The sequence below is a fragment of the Phodopus roborovskii genome, unplaced genomic scaffold, assembly GCF_943737965.1.
Source record: "Phodopus roborovskii unplaced genomic scaffold, PHOROB, whole genome shotgun sequence".
NCBI lineage: Eukaryota > Metazoa > Chordata > Mammalia > Rodentia > Cricetidae > Phodopus > Phodopus roborovskii.
This window is the reverse complement of record NW_026126480.1, coordinates 57,354,952-57,370,769: the sequence shown is the minus strand read 5'-3', so window position 1 is coordinate 57,370,769 and position 15,818 is coordinate 57,354,952.

Here is a 15,818-nt window from a genome sequence, read left to right as displayed (position 1 = left end):
TTGTGGGATATGTTGCAGAGACTGTCTTGATGATGTTAACTCATGTGGGAAGACTCAGTCCATAAGTGAGAAGCACTATTCTCTAGGTTTGGGTCCCAGATTGTAAAAAGGGCAGAAAATGAGCTGAGCACACGTACATGGGCATAATCTCTCTCTATCTCTCTCTCCCTCTTTCCTTTCCCCTTTTTCCTATCCCCCTCCCTCCTCTCCCCTCCCTCTTTTCTCTCTCTCCTCTTTCTTCTCTCTTCTCCCTCTCTCCCTCCCCCCACTGTAGACTAAGGATGTGACTAGCTGCTCCCCATTCCTGCTGCTTTTGACTTCAGTATGCTGATGGACTGTACCTTGAAACTGTGAGCTAAAACAAACCTTTTTTCCAGTAGGTTACTTTGCCTGGGTATTTTACCACAACAGTGCAAAACTGGGACAACAACTAAGAGCAATGTCAGCAGCCTGTACTACTTTGAGGGTCCCTCGGCCTAGGGACCAACAGCTGGAAGGAGGGTGTCCCACATCTGGCAGTGGGATTTTTAATAACTCATAGTTCTGGAAGGAACATTAGTAGGGCATGCCCTTCAAACTCCCTTTTTCTTCTTTAATCTTATTTTTATGCACACAACGGTTTTGTCTTCGTATATGCATGTGCACTATATATGTGCCTGGTGTCTGTGGTAGAAGAGACCCGAATCTCTGGAACTGAAGTTACAGATGGTTGTGAGTCACCATGTGGGTGCTGGGGCTCAAACCTGGGCCCTCTGCAAGGGCAGCCAATGCTCCTGACTGCTAAGCCATCTCTCTAGCCCCTCAAACTCTTGTTTAACATTGTATTTCTAGTAACCTTATAAAAGTTTCTTAGGAATCTTTCAAAGAGACTTCATGTTAATTATCCCTCCTCTTGCATTTTCCTCTGTCCTCCCCGCCTATCTCTCTTCCCACCTTTTCTTTCTTGCCCCTCAAATTATTCTCCTTCCCCCTTCATACCACCTGTGTTTTACTATCCACCTTCCCTTTGATCTTTCTTCCCCCAAGCCCCCAACTCCTTTCTAGTTCTTGACTTAGATATAGGTAGTCCAAGTTAAATGTAACTCTTTCCTCTCCCTCCTTCTCCCTTCCTCCCTCCCTCTCCCCTCCCCTTTGTTCCTTCCTCTTCCTCTCTTTCTCCCTCCCTCTAACCCCCCCCATAGTATGTGTATGTCTATGTCCATGCTCATGTGTCTGAGCTGGAAATTGAACTACAGCCTCATGGGTGTTAGGCGAGCATTCTACCACTAAGCTGTATTCTCAGCCCTTTTGTGGTTGTTTTGTTTGTTTTTGAGATAGGGCTGGCCTCAAACTCACTATATAGTAGAGGCTGCCTTTGAAACCTGACCCTCCTGCCTCCACATCCTGAGAACTAGCATTACAGGTGTGCACCTCCACTCCCACTTCATGTGGTTGGTGCTGGAGATCTAAATGTCAGAAGTGCTCCTCTAATGTCTAATGTGCGAGTAAAGAATCCTTCCCTTCCCTGCCCTTTGCAGGTGTGCTAACTGAGAATCTAAACTTATATAACATCTATTGTTATTGTTATTATCATCTTATTACCATTATTGCATGAGGGCATCACACAAAAGAAAACTGAATATCCCCAAATCAAGTGTGTGTTATGAGTAGTTTTCCTGCCAGCTTGGTCCCACAGCTGCGTCAGCTCCAAATAACACACAGAGACTCTGTATTTGATATAAAGCTGTTGGCCAGTTACTAGTGTTTCTTATTGACTAGCTCTGTCTTAAATATTAACCCATTTCTATTAATCTAAGTGTTTCCATGTGGTCTTATCTTACTGGAGAGAGGGTCCAGATCTTATTCTCTCATGTCTCTACATCTTGACTCTCCTCTACATCTCCCAGAATCTTCCTTGTCTCTTAGTCCCGCCTATCTTGTCTTCCTATTTGCCAACAGTGCTTTATTCATTAATCAATAAGAGAAACATATTTACAGAATGACATCTCCCTTCATCTCCTCTCTTTTGTCTAAAAATAAAAGGTATGGTTTTAACTTTAACATAGTAAAATATATAACAAAACAGTTATTAAATAAGAACTATGGTTAATAATGTTTAATCCATTAACATTTGGCAAAATTTAAAGAAAATATTCCATCATCTATCCTATTTTTGTGAGTTTAAAGTCTTATATGCAACTTATCTTTAATCCGAACTAAGGAAAACTATAATAACTATCTGTCTTCAACTCCCTCAAAGATCACAGAAGGATAGTCTATTAACTCTAGAAATGACAGAGACAATTGGCTGCCTGGTCAGTCACCAGAACTTCTGTAATGTTCCATCTTTAGCCTATAGGCCATAGTGTGTCTGGCAGACTTTTCAGCAAAGCAGGAAACTTTAAACTGTCCACCTGTATTGGCAGTTTGCCAGTCACTTTTCTCTGTGTCCTGTAGAATGTCTGGCAGACTCTTCCATGAAGCAGGAACCCTACAGCAATGTCCATATTGTTTTAGCAGTTACTTTTCTGTGGGTCTTGTATGTCCAGTTTATACAGCATAAAGTCAAACAGTCCAGACAAGATCGGTATATTGCCCAAATGGCTAGTCTTGCCATATTGGAAGCAAACCCCATAACGAGTTTCTTTGATGTCCATCTTCCTTTCTGACGCAGGTGGTGTTGCCAGGAGCAATTATATCCCACTGTCAGGAAAAGCCCTAAATCATTTTAAATGCCATATTCTGTAGGTCTTTGAAAGGTTTGAAGGATGCCTATCCATTTGAAATATATCTCTGTATATCTAGAAAACCTAATTAATAACTATAAGTTTTGACTATTAAAGGTAACTATCTATAATTTATACTAAATTATATATTACATTTTAATGAGCTATATAAACACAATACCTAAACAAGAGGAGAAATATACATGTTACAAAATTGTCCCTAAATTTGTATCTATAAATGAAAATCTATTCCAAAACAAAGTATTCATTTCTATACCATAATCCCCTTTTTAGCTTTAAAAAGAAATTGGTTGTGGTCATTAATCATTTATAACCAATCCCATTTAAATGAAAACAAACATTTATAAATAATATTTGGGAATTTGGGCGTTGTTCTTTTCATACTGCTTCCTGCTAGTAGGGGGCGCTGTCATGGGGATCGTAGGAAGACACAGAAAACCTGGCTGTGGTCTGCAAGGCTGCCTTGTCCCAGCTGTTTTGATTGTTGGATCACCTGGGACACTGCTTCTGGGGTCTTGCTTGATCAAACCATGTTAGTCTGGAAGGGATCCACAGCTTTTCATTTTCTGTGGAAACAAAAATAGAAATTCTTTTCCCCAGTAACCTGTCCTTAGACTTAAATTTTGAAGTCAAAGCATTTTTAAAATATATAAATTGGATTAATCCAGCAGCATTTCTTTTAACAATTGTTGCTATTTCCTCAGCAGTTAAACAATACAAACAAAACATAATAGCATACAGTATCCAGACTCAGACTCTGTGTGCTTTCCATCTTCATGTGCCTTTTTTATTACTCTTTCTTCTACTTCTATTTTTTTTTTTTTTTTTGAGACAAGGTTTTTCTGTGTAACTTTTGCCTGTCCTGGAATTAACTCTGCATACCAGGTTGGCTTTGAAATCACAGAGATCTGTTTGCCTCTGCCTCCAGAGTGCTGGAATTAAAGGCATGTGCCACCACCACACCCAGCTACTCTCTTTGTATTTTTTTTTAAGCCACTTTATCCTGTTTCTTTTTCTCTCCCAAGCCTACATATATTTTAAAACACACTGTAAACCTTTAGAGGTTTTTCTTTATCTTAATCTGTCTTTACTGTAAATCTTTATCTTTTTCTGGCCATGAGTCTTTTATCTGCTGAACAACATTGCTAAAATTAAAGCCACAGCTGTTTTAGCCACAGTCTATCCAAGATGGTGGGGTAAGTTTACTGCCAGCACTGAGAGCTGTGCTCACTGCCTTGGTCTACACTGCCATCAAGCAGCATGCTACCGGCTTGGAGATGTCCTCACTGCCATTGCCAGCTGTCATACACACCATTCAAATGTTAGCAGGGTTTGCCACTTATGCAGAGTTGGGAAACCTCTCTTAAAGATGCCACACAACTCTCTGCTTGTCTCTAGCAAAACAGAGCTCAACTGAGAAAAATGCTGATACCGAGACTTGCTTGTCACTGTTGTTTTGTTTTAAAAATCCTCTTTAAAGCTTTTGTTAAGTTTTAAGTGGAAGTTCTTAGTACCCACATTGCAGGCACCATTTTGTTATGAGCAGTTTTCCCGCCAGCCTGGGCCCTCAGCCATGTCAGCCCCAAATAACACAGAGACACTGTATTTGATATAAAGTTGTTGGCCAGTTACTAGTGTTTCTTATTGGCTAGCTCTGTCTTAAATATTAACCCATTTCTATTAATCTAAGTGTTTCCATGTGGTCTCATCTTACCAGAGAGAGGGTACGCACCTCTTACTCCTCACATATCCTACATCTTGACTCTCCTCCACTACATCTCCCAGAATCCTCCTTGTCTCCTAGTCCCGCCTATCTTGTCTTCCTATTTGCCAACAGTGCTTTATTCATTAACCAACAAGAGAAACATATTTACAGAATGACATCTCCCATTATCTTATTACATTAGGGCATCACACAAGAGAAAGCTGAATATCCCCAAATCAAGTGTGACTTAAAGTTTTATGCATCCCTTTGATAAGAGAGAGGAAAGGGAAGGAGGAGGGAGGGCTCAGTGGTCAGGAATGCTTGCTGCTTTCCCAGGGACTTGAGTTCAGTTCCCAGCACCCATGTTAGGTGGCTCACAACTGACTCCTGCTCCAGGGGATCTGATGCCATCTTTCGGCTTCTGTGGGCACCTACACACACACACACACACACACACACACACACAGAAAAAAAGGTAAATTAAAAGGGGGAACATATATACATACATATACATATGTATTTGTGTATGTAACTTAGGAAATAAAAATTATGGAAAGATGACCCGGCTCTCACATGAATAGCTAATAACTAGTCTGGAAAACCCTTGTCCGTTCCTATGGTATGCTAATGAAGAGATGGGGGCGGGGCACTTGTCTAAGGAGAGTTTCATGATGCCTGGGTTGGATCTGGAGGCTGGTTTTGTTGTTTGAGACAGGGTTCTGGAACTCACTCTGTAGACCAGGATGGCCTGGAACTCACAGAGATCTGCCTGCCTCTGCCTCCTGAGTACTGGGAGTAAACAGCTGAAGGCTGTTTTTAATCATTTCAGAGAAAACCACTTTTATGCATCCTTACGTTTAAAGTAATCACAAGACTAATGTAGCACAGTTGGGGGCTTCCCAAGTTAAACATAGAGTTGATTTTACTGGGGCACCTTGATACATATTTATCCTTTCTTCTCATCAGATGAAACAGAGATACAACCTAGTGGCTTGCTGTGAGGACACAGCACATAGGAAGGAGCCCAGGGCCCAGACAGAATCATCATTCTACTTTGTGAATTAGTTACTTTTGAGACCTCATTTAAGAATCATACAGACATTGTAAGACCCTAATTCTGGGGTCCTGATGGACCGATGGGAGAGCCCCATCTAGGAGACGCAACAAACAAGAGGCGTTTATTGAGCGAGTGCACTCGGGTGTCAGCAATCTCGGGGAAAGCTGCAAACCTCTCAAAGGTTTCAGGCTCTTTTTATAGAGACAAACTGCAAATCAGCATACATGCATGGGACACAAGGTGATTGATTACAAATATGATCTCATGTCTGAGAGGTCACCCAGGTGTGACCTGTTTTTCTTCAAAGGAAAAAAACCACAGAATGTGGAAAATCCCCAGACTGTCTGTTGGCCAGGTGTGACCCAGAGAGGGCTGTTCATCTGGAACCATTTGTTCCAGGGTTGGGACCTATTTCCTTTTGTGGGCCAAGACCTGTGAGAAACTTATCTTTTTTTTTTTTTTTTTTTTTTTTTTTTTTGCAAACTAAAGTCTTTCAACATTGTCTGGTTGTGACTTAGTTACACTAGCAAAATGTCCTCAAGATTATCAATGTTATAGAATGATAAAATTTACTTGTCTAAACACTGCACACTATCCATTATTAACAAATTTTGGGCTTGGATGTATTTCATTCTAGAACGTAGGCTCCAACATGAAGTTCTCTAGTTCCAGGACAACCTACACTATTGAGACTCTTCAAAAACCAAATAAAATTACTTCCACCAGGGAAGCAAGAAGGCTAACTGCAGACTTTATCTTTCCCTCTGTGCCTCCAAGTCCAATGCTCTGGTCTCTCCCCAGGTCTGCAGCAGACCACCTTATAAATATGGTAAAGGAAATTAATATACCCTTTAAAGAAAACTATGAAAACACAAATAGTGGAAGAAAATAAAAAAAACAGTTCAAAACCTGAAAGTGAAAATAGAATCAATAAACAAAATTCAAACTGAGTGGCACACCTTTAATATTGGCACTTGGGAGGCAGAGGCAGGAGGATCTCTGTGAGTACAAGGCCAGCCTGGTCTACACAGTGATTTCTGGGACAGCTAGGGTTACACAAAGAAACCTTGTTTCAAAAAACAAAAATAAAAACAAAGAATGGCCCCCCATAGGCTCATAGATTTGAATGTCTGGTTGCCAGAGAGTGGCACTATTTGAAAGGATTAGGAGGTGTGGCCTTGTTGGAGGAAGTGTGTCACTGGAGGGTAGGCTTTTCAGTTTCAAGGGCCCAAGTTAGACCCAGTGACTCTCTCTCTCTCTTCCTGCTGCCTGCAGATCCAGACAAAGAACTCTCATCTCCTCCTCCAACACCACATCTGCCTTCATGTTGCCATGTTCCACCATGATGACAATGGACTAAACCTCTGAAACTGTAAGCATGCCCTAATAAGAGTTGCTGTGGTCATCATGTCTCTTTATAGCAATAGAACCCTGACTAAGACAAAGGCATAGAACGTATTTTCAACAAGATTATATAAGAAAATTTCCCTAGCTTAAAGAAGGAGATGCCTACCCAAGTTCAAGAAGCATATAGAACACCAAATCGATTGGACCAGAAAAGACACTTAATCAAAACACTAGCCGGGCAGGGGTGGCACACACCTTTAAATCCCAGCACTCGGGAGGCAGAGGCAGGCGGATCTCTGTGAGTTCGAGGCCAGCCTGGTCTACAAGAGCTAGTGTCAGGACAGCCTCCAAAGCTGCAGAGAAACCCTGACTCAAAAAACAAACAAACAAACAAAAAAAAATCAAAACTGTAAATGTACAGAACAAAGAGAAATGCTAACATCCGCAAGGGGTAAATATCAAGTACCATATAGGCAGACCTATTGCAATTGACTTTGCAGTGGAGACTAAAAACCAGGAGGGCATGGACAGGTTCTACAGACTCTAAGAGACTACAAAACACCAGCCCAGACTAGTATACCCAGCAAAACTTCCTGTCACATAGATGGAGAAAATAAGACATTTCATGATAAAACTCAAATTGAAGCAATATCTATCTACAAATCCAGCCCTATAGAAGGCACTAGAAAGAAAACTCCAAACTAAAGAGGTTAACCGCACCCAATGAAACACAAGGAATAAATAACCCCAGACTAGCAAATCAAAGAGGGGCAAAGACACACACACAAACACACACACACACACACACACACAACAACAACAACAACAACAAAATAACAGGAATCAACTAATACTGTTGATTGGTATCTCTCAGTATCAGTGGCCTCAATTCCCCAATAATAGACTAATAGAATGGATGCAAAAACAGCATCCACCCTTCTGCTGCATCCAAGAAATATATCTTAACTTCAAGAATGATATCATGTCATGATAAATTGATAGAAAAAGATATTCCAAGCAAATGAACTGAAGAAATAAGCTGGTGTAGGCATTTTAATATCTGACAAATTAAACTTCAAACCAAAACCAATCATAAGAGATAGGAAAGGACACCATATACTCATCAAATGCAAAATTCACCAAGAGGACATTGCAATTCTTAACATCTATGCACCAAACACAAGGGTAACCAAGTTTGTAAAAGAAAGCCTTCTATAGCTTAAATCACATACTGACTCTCACACACTGATAGTGGGAGACTCAAACCCCACTCTCACCAATGGACAGGCCATCCAGACAAAACTAAACAGAGAATTGCTGGGGCTAACTGATGTTAATAAACCAGATGGACCTGACAGATATTTACAGAACATTTCACCCAAATACAAAGAACATACTTTCACCTCAGCCTCTCATGGAACTTTTTTCCAGAACTGACCACAAACTCAGGCACAAAGCAAGTCTCAATAGTTATAAAAAAAGTGAAATAACACCCTGCATCCTAGCTGACCATCACAGATTGAAGCTGAATATCAACAGAAAGCCTATGAACTCATGGAAACTCAACAACTCTCTACTGAATGAAAAATGGGTCAAGACAGAAATTAAGACAGAAATTAAAGACTTTCTAGAATTTAATAAAAATGAATACGAAGCATACCCAGTTTTGTGGAACACAATGAAGGCTGTTCTAAGGCAAGTGCATAGCACTATGTACCTACACAAAGCAATTGGAGAGATCTCATATTAGTAATTCAATAGCACACTTGAAAGCTCTAGAACAAAAAGAAGAAATCACACCCAAGAGGAGTAGGCATCAAGAAATAATCAAACTCAGGACTGAAACAAACAAACAAATAAGAGAATCAATGAAACAAGGAGTTGATTCGTGGAGAAAAATCAGTAAGATTGACAAACCCTTATTTAAAGGCATAGAGAGAATATATACTCAACAAATCAGAAATTAAAAATGGGATATAACAACGGATACCAAGGAAATACAAAGGAAGAATCATAAGGACATACTTTAAAAAGCACTAGAAAATCTAAAAGAAATGAATAATTTTCTCACCATCTACCACTTACCACAGTTATATGAAGATCAGCTAAGTAATTTAAACAGATCTAAAACCCCTAAAAATAAACAAACAAAAGAAACTAAAAAAAAAAAAAAAAATGCTCAGGGCCAGAATACTACTAGACTTTTTGTTTTGTTTTTAAAGACAGGGTTTGTCTGCGTTGCTCTGGCTGTCCTGTAGACCAGTTTGGCCTAGAACTCAGACTCTATCAGACTTTCAAAGAAGAGTTAATGCCAGAGCTCTTCAAATTACTCAACAAAATAGAAACAGAAGGAACACTGCCCCATTTGTTTTATAAGGCCACAGTTACTCTGATACCTGAACCACATAAAGACCCAACAAAGGAAGAAAATTACAGACCGATTTCCCTTATGAACATAGATAAAAATTTTTTTAATGAAGTATTTGCAAACCAAATGCAAGAACACATTGAAAAGATCATCCATCATATAAACAAACTGAGAGACAAAAACCATGTGATACAGAAAAGACCTCTGAAAAAATCCAACACCACTTCATGATAAAAGTCCTGGGGGGGAGAGAGAGAGAGGGGGAGAGAGAGAGTCCTGAAGAGATTAGGGACACAATGAACACACCTCAACATAATAAAGGCAGTTTACAGAAAGTACATTGTCAACAACAACTTAATTCAAAGCAATTCCACTAAAATCAGGACAAGGTTGTACACTCTCTCCATACCCATTCAATATAGTACCTGAGGTCCCAACTAGAGCAATAAGACAACTGAAGGAGACCAAAAGGGTATAAATTGGAAAGGAAGAAGTCAAAAGTATCTTTATTTGTAGATGATATGATATTATACACAAGAGACCCTAAACATTCCATTGTGGAACTCTTATAGCTGATAAACATTTTCAGCAAAGTAGCTGGATACAAAATTAACTCACAAAAACCAGTAGGCTTCCTGTATACAAATGACAAATGGACTGGGAAAGAAATCATGGAAACAACACCTTTTACAATAGCCTCAAATAATATAAAGTATCTTGGGGTAATTTTAACTAACCAGTTAAAAGACTTGTAGGATAAAATATTTAAGACATTAAAGAAAGAAATTGAAGATCTTAGAAGATGAAGATCTCCAGTGTTTATGGATTAGATAGGATTAATATAGTAACAATGGCCATCCTACCAAAATCAAAGTACATATTCAATGCAATTCCCATCAAAATTTCAACACAATTCTTCACAGATTGGGAAAGGACAATTTTCAGCTTCATATAGAAACTCAAAACACCCAGCATTATTGCGGTTAAATAAGGATCAGGATAAACAAATAGGCCGAATAGATGTTTATTCAGGGAGAAATAACTTACAACCTAGACAGATGAACACCAGGGAATTCCACTTTATGCTCTCCTGTCCGAATCACGCCAGCAAGAGAGCTTTTCCCAGCTCTCTCTCCCACCTCCTTCCACAGGTCCTTCCGCCCATGGCTCCACCCCTAATGGGCGTGGTCAGTGCCACAGAAGGACTATCTCACTACACAGCATAGCTAAAACAATCCTGAATAATAAAAGAACTGCTGGAGGTCTCACCACTCTTGATTTCAAATTGTAGTACAGCACAATAGCAATAAAAACAGCATGATATTGGCACAAAAATAGACATATTGATCAATGGAGACAAATTGAAGACTCAGATGTAAATTCACATACCCATGGACACCCAATTTTTGATAAAGAACCCAGAAAACATCTTCAATAAATGGTGCTGGTCAAACTGGATGTCTGCACGTAGAAGAATGCAAATAGATTCATATTGATTACTATGCGCAAAACTCAAGCCTAAATGGATCAAAGACGGTAACATAAAACCAGATAATGTGGGAAATATCCTTAAATCCATTGGTACAAGGAAAGACCTTCTGAACAGAATACTCTTCTACAGCTACTGTGGAAATCAGCACAGGCATGAAGGTCAACAAGTAATAAACGGCGCTTCATGAAACTGAGAAGCTTCTTCATGGTGAAGGACACCATCATTTGGACAAAATGGCAGCCTACAGAATAGGAAAAGATTTTTACCAACTACACATCTTATAGAGGGCTATATCCAAAATACATAAAGAACAAACAAACAGACAACAAGACAATAAAAACCACTAGATATCAAGAAAACAACCAAAATTTTTCAGTTTTTTAAATTTTATTTTTCAAACAATCTTATTTTACATACCAATCCCAGTTCCCTCTCCCTCCTGTCCTGCCACCATCTCCCCATCCCACCCCTTATCCACTCCTCAGAAAGGGTGAGGCCTCCCTTGGGGAATCATCAAAGTCTCTCACATCATTTAGGGCAGGACCAAGGCTCTCTCCCTGTATCAAGGCTGAGTAAGGTAACCCTCCATAGGGAATGGGTCTAAAAAGCTAGTTCATGCACTAGGAATAAATACTGGTTCCACTGCCAGTGGCCCCATAGACTGCCCAATTCCCACAACTGATACCCATATTTAGGGGGCCTACTTCGGTCTTATGCAGGTTCCCCAGTTGTCAGTCTGGAGTCAGTGAGCTCCCACTTGCTCAGGTCAGCAGTTTCTGTGGGTTTCCCCAGCCTGGTCTTGACCCCTTTGCTCATCACTCCTCCCTCACTGCAACTGGATTCCAGGGGTTTAGTCCAGTGCTTAGCTGTGAATCTCGGCTTCCATTGGCTACTTACTTGACAGGGGAGACTCCATGATCAAATAACCACAGTTTTAAAAAATAGGGTACAGTTCTGAACAGAGAATTCTTAAATGAGGAAACTCAAATAGCTGAGAAGCACTTAAAGAAAATTTCAATGCTCTTACCATCAGGGAAATGCAAATCAAAACTACTTTGAAATTCAATTTTACATCTTATCAGAATGGTTAAGATCATTAAAAACAAGTGATAGCTCTTGCTGGAGACGATGTGGAGCAAGGAGAACATTCATTCATTGCTGGAGGGAGTGCAACCTTCTACAGCTACTGTGGAAATCAGAGTGGTGTTTCCTAAGGAAGATGGGAATGCATCTACCTCAAGATTTAGCTGTACCATTCTGGATATAAACCCTAAGATCACTTTATCCCATCAGAAAGACACATGCTCGACCATGTTTACTGCTGCTCTATTCATAGTAGCCAGGAACTGGGAAAAACCAAATGTCTCTCAACAGAAGGATAAAGAAAATGAAATGCAGCTGGCTGATAGTGGCACACGTCTTTAATCCCAGCGCTTTTGAGGCAGAGACAGATGAGTCTCTCTGAGTTTGAGGCCAGCCACATATTGAGTAAAGTGTCAAGTCCCAAAGAAACTCAGGACAAATGGCTATGTGTGGTGCCTATTTGACATGGCAAAGCACATGCTGTCTGTCTGCCAGGTTCCTTTAGCATAGCAAGCAGAGTCCTGGCTCCTCTCAGTGCTTCCCATGCCTGTTCCCCATCTGAAGCCTCTCCAGCCCCTGAGTTTTGCTTAGATTATTAGATTATTAGAAAAATCCTGTCATTCCAGCCACATGTTCTCTTTGTCCTCTTCATCCTCCATTCTTGGCTCCTGGTCCTTTCCCTTGCCTCTTCCCCAGCCCTCCTCTGTTGATCTGGTCTATTCCTCTGGCCATGTTCAATCCATTAGTTTCTCTGCTCTGAATTATTCCAGGCACCTCTGATTAAATCCCCCTTCATTTCAACAATAAAACTTCCCCTCAAGCATACCCAGGAACAGCCATTGTTGTGGGTATTCACCAGAGAAGACTGCTTGGACATAGATTTAAGCCAATAGAAAGCCTTTATTAGCTGGCCAGTGACCACACCGTGTGTTCAGAATGGTAGTGTAGCACTGAGCCTTTCTCAGGGTGAGCTTTTAAATACACAAACCATGTTCTGGGCTGACACACTTCAGTTAACAAGAGCAGTTAGCCAGAAGCAGAACTACAGAGGCTAAAAAGTGAAGTTGGTACATTAAGAGACTTTCCCAGACTATGAACTTTAATGAACTAGGCTTTTGTTTTCATTTTGGCAGGTGGTGCTGCCTGCATGCTGAGTTTTACAGTCTGAATAGCACTTCCATCATGGAGTCAGTTGTGCTATTACCCTGTTACAGTCAGGTCTTCATTTTCATTCATAAGGGACTAGGTGGGGCAGAGAGGTCTTGCTAGGAAAGGGAAAAAGATTAGCTAGTTGTGGGAGGGCTGGAGCATCAAGTGAGAAAAAGGAGGAGAGAAGGGGGCAAGAGAGGGAATACGAGAAGAGACAGCTAAAATTAAGGGGCATTTGAGGGGTAGTAGGGAAACCTAATGCAGTAGAAGCTTCCTAAAATATAGCCATATATGAAGAAAATCTAAATGAAATTGCCAAATAATGGGGGAGACAGAGCCCTAACTGGCCATCTCTTGTCACCAAATGAAGCTTCCCGTACTGGGATTGAGTTAGATCTAATTGAGTTGTTGGCCAAAGGGCCCCACAGGAATCCCCAAATGACTGAGGTCCTTGCAAAGACTATAGGTTGCTCTGCACAAACTGATGGCAAGGCCCCATTGCCGACGACACCTACACAATTTATTGGACATGGAGAAATCAAGAAGTAGAAGCTGGTGCCTACACAGAGCCTTCACCCATATGTCCTAACATCTTTGGTACAGGAAAGTACTCTACACTTTACCAAAAGAAACATAAATACCAACCCAGCCACAAACTGATGGACCAGCTTGACTCCATTTTAAGATTAGAAGCCATGTTAATTGCGTGGTGGTGGCACACACCTTTAATTCCAGCACTTGGGGGGCAGGAAGATCTCTGAGTTCTGATCTACAAAGGGAGTTGCAGGACAGCCAAGGATACACAGAAACATCCTGTCTTGGAAACCCCCAGTACTAGTACTTTCCCGTTGGGACCACCAGTCCACAAATAAGGACACAGAAACTTATTATTAATTATGAAAGCTTGGCCTTTAGCCTAGGCTTGTTTTCCTAGCCGTTATAACTTAATGAACCCATATTTTTTAACCTACAATTATGCCTCGTGGCCTTTTACCTCAACTCTGCACTGCATGTCCTGCTCTCCCTGCCTGGCTATTGGCCACTCAGTTCCTTATTAAACCAATCACAGCAATACATCTTCACACAGTGTATGAATACCCTTGGGTTCGGCCCCATTTTCTGGAACTTGACATGCAGAACTTGACTATACCCTGACGACCTCCATTCTGGAAATCCCCCAGACCTTTGAAAACCTCCTAGTTTTGCAGTTCTTGAGCTCTATAAATCCCACATCCTCTGTGTTTGATGCTTGTGGTGATATATTATTTATGATTTATTAATCATAGCTTCTGGCTGCTGGGATTAAAGGTGTATATCACCCCTACCTGATCTCTATAGCCTGAGGCTGACTTTGCTTTCTGAATCCTCAGGCAAGCTTTTATAAATCACAAATAATATATACCACAGATGCTATTCTTTCAAATCCTGCTTTAGGGAAATAGCCCTGATTGACAGAAAATAAAAGCTTACTTAACTTGACTAAAAGAATTTGGGTAATGGTCTTTACTCTTGTTCAGTGGGATTAACAAAACCCTTTGATCTACATGGTGTCCTGTCTGCAAGACACCAATGCTTGGGCATTGGTGGCACAAAAACTTGTGAGAGTAACCCAACAACCCAACCGATATCTGATTTGACTTATGGCCTACTCCACAAGATGGGACCCATACCTGACAGTGCCTGGGTGGTCAAGAATCTGAGACGAGATAGTCCAGGGACTTAGGGTTAAGCCAAATACTACTGTTCTAGTAAAGGAACATAGTAATAAAATGATTCCTAATGACAGCCTGCTATACTCATAGAGCAGTGCCTTGCGTAGTCATCATCAGAGAAACTTCCTCCTGCAGCAGACAGGAGCAATGACCCGCAACCAGACATTATGCAGAGTGAGAGACCTTGTAAATGGGATGTCTCCATCAAGTCCCTCCCCTCAGGGTTCAGGGAACCAAGGGAGAGGAGGCAGAAAGAGTCTAAGAGCCAGAGGCAATGGAGGACACCAGGAAAACACAGCTCACTAAATCAACGCGATCAAAGCTCGAATGACTCAGAGACTGACATGCACAGGGCTTGCACAAATCTGCATCAGGTCCTTTGCGAACATAGTATGGCTTCTAGTTTAGTGTTTTTATGGGATTCCTGGGTGGACAAACAAGTGGGTCTCTGATTCTTTTGCCTTCTCTTGGGCTTTTTTATATCTGTTTTGTCCAGTTTTGATGTGTTCATTTTTTGTTTGTTTGTTCATTTGTTTGAGACAGTTTCTGTCTTTTTTTTTTTAAAGATTTATTTATTATTTATTATGTATAGATCATTCCTCCTGCATGTTTCCCTGCAGGCCAGAAGAGGGCACCAGATCTCATTACAGATGGTTGCGAGACACCATGTGGGTGCTGGGAATTGAACTCAGGACCTCTGGAAGAGCAGCCAGTGCTCTTAGCCTCTGAGCCATCTTTCCAGCCTCCTCGTGTGTTACATTTTGTGTTCTTATTATATCTTATTTTATTATTATCCCTTTCTTTTTTAAGATTTATTTATTATATATTCACTGTTCTGCATGTATGCATGCTGGCCAGAAGAGGGCAGCAGATCTCAATATTGATGGTTGGGAGCCACCATGTGATTACCTGGAGTTGAACTCCGGACCTTTTGGAAGAGCAGCCTGTGTTCTTCTGAGCCATCTCTCCAGCCCACCTGTTTGCCTTCTGAGAGACAGAGAGTGACTGGATGGGAGGGGGGGGGTTGAGAGGAACTGGGAGGGATAGAGAGAGGGAAAACTGTAGTCAGGATATATTATGCGAGGGAAAAATATATTTGCAATGAGGAAAAACAATTTTCAAAAAACAAACAAAACCCTTCTTCATCTGTTCATGGACAATCATAGTTTCTCCCACCTT